Below are 2386 nucleotides of genomic sequence, written 5' to 3' on the forward strand. Positions count from 1 at the left end.
GGGAAACGCCATCTTCGTAAACTTGGACTTTGCTGGGAGATCTGCAAGGACGGCAGAGGCATTTCCAGGGGCTTGCGACCCAGCCTTCCTGTCTGCTACCACTGCAGGTACCAACTACAGTTCCCAGAGGTCTGTGGGGAAGGAAATACCATCTTTGTAAACTTGGACTGTGCTGGGAGATCTGCAAGGCAGTTCCAGGCCGGGGCTTGTGAACCAGACACCCCATACCCATTTGGGTCCTCTGGCCGAAGGCCCTCGGGCCAGGAAGGCAATCATATTTGCCACATCTATAAGACTTATCAACCTCCCCTAAAATACTCGTATACCATTGAGGATTAAGTTACGTGGAGAATCAAACTGGTTTCTGGCCTAAGTACGTAGGGCCCACTAACTCAAACAACAGGGAGATCCTGAGCATCTCCAAAGAGTGGGGAAGCTATTCCAGAAAGGGAAGAACAGACTTCCTCCATCATTATTTAGGTTCTCCTAAGGCCCTCCCCATGTGTATCAGTGTGTGCTTCCTCCCTCCCCACTCACGTGAGCATTGGAGTGTGCACACACTATCTACGCATTTACTCTTGTTTCGGCCCAAGCCTCTTCTGGAGCAGTGACGTCAAATCAAAAACCAGCTACCACCTCAGACATGAAGAACTCTGCCACACCAATGGCCCGTAGAAAGCAGAGTGCTTCACTTGTCCCACGAGCCCAAAGCAAGATATCAACCCCCAAAGAAGACACAGTAGGAACAGATTTCCTGGAGCCAGAAAGCCTGATGGATATTTCTGATAGTGATTTTAAAAGAACAATGACTGAATATTTACAATGGATAAAAAAGAAACTGGATGAAATACAGAATAGTGCTAGCAAAGATAAAAAGGAGCTTAAAAAAACAATCCAAAACAATGCAGAGAAAAGAAATGAAGCATTGGAGGCACTGAAAAAACAAGAAACTGTTATCCAGAATTTGAAATCTAAGGTTTCTGATGCTGTCAACATGATGGAGGGACATATGAATAGAGAAGAGATGAAAAACAGAATCAGTGAAATAGAAGATAGAATTGTCACCACAGATCTGACTGAGAAAAAAACAAAACGGAAAAAGAAGGAAACAAAAGAAAGCTTGAGAATAATGTGGGATACCATTAAAAGAAATAACATCCGCATCATAGGAATCCCAGAATGGGAAGAAGTAAGTAAAGGCACTGAAAAAGGTGTGGAAGAATTACTATAGGAAAACTTTCCGGGCATAATGAACAATGACAGAATATCTACCCAAGAAGCTGAGTGAACACCATATAGAATAGACCCTAAAAGAAAAACACCAAGGCACATCACTGTCAAATTTGCTAGAACTAAAGACAACAAGAGAATACTGAAAGCAGTGAGAGAGAAACAAAGAGTGACCTATAAGGGAGAACAGATAAGATTAACTGCTGATTTCTCAGTGGAAACCAAGTGAGCAAGAAGAGAGTGGAATGGCATTTATCGAACACTTAAAGAACAAAATTTTCAACCAAGAATACTGTATCCTGCAAAACTGTCCATCAAGTACGAAGGAGAGATTAAAATATTCCCAGAAATACAGAACCTAAAGGAATTCATAAAAACAAGACCAGCCATACAGGAAACACTGAGAGACGTCCTGGAAACAGAGATGCCATAGAAAACAGGATGGACCAAATCAACTAGCAACAACACCAAAAAGAATTGAGCAAAATGACAGCAATAAAACCCTACCTCTCAATAATTACACTGAATGTGAATGGATTAAATGCACGAGTGAAGAGCAAAAGAGTAGTAGATTGGATAAAAAAACAAAATCCATCAATATGTTGCCTACAAGAGACACATCTGAAAAATGGAGATAAATAAAGACTAAAAATTAATGGATGGGACAAAATATACCAAGCAAATGGCAACCCCCCCCAAAAAAAAGCAGGAGTAGCGATACTAATTTCTAATAAAATAAATTTCAGTGCAAAAACCATCACAAAGGACAAAGAAGGTCACTACATAATGCTCAAAGTGTCGACAGAACAAGAAGATATGCCAATATTGAGTATCTATGGACCAAATGAAAGACCTGCAAAATATATAAAACACACATTAACAAAGTTGAACAAGGAGATAGAAAACACTACTATAGTACCTGGAGACTTCAATACACCCTTTCAAGAAAAGATAGAACTAGTAAAAAGAATTTCAACAAAGATACTAAAGAATTAAACCACACAATTAACCAACTCGATCTCATCGATATTTACAGGCTAATGCACCCCAAAAAAGCACAATATACCTTTTTTTTCCAATGTGCATGTAACATTCTCCAGAATAGACCACATTCTGGGTCACAAGGCAAGCATCAACAAATTAAAAAACATAGAAA

This window comes from Elephantulus edwardii, unplaced genomic scaffold, assembly GCF_000299155.1.
Source record: "Elephantulus edwardii isolate Elephantulus edwardi_28Jun2011 unplaced genomic scaffold, EleEdw1.0 scaffold00597, whole genome shotgun sequence".
Classification (NCBI taxonomy): Eukaryota; Metazoa; Chordata; class Mammalia; order Macroscelidea; family Macroscelididae; genus Elephantulus; species Elephantulus edwardii.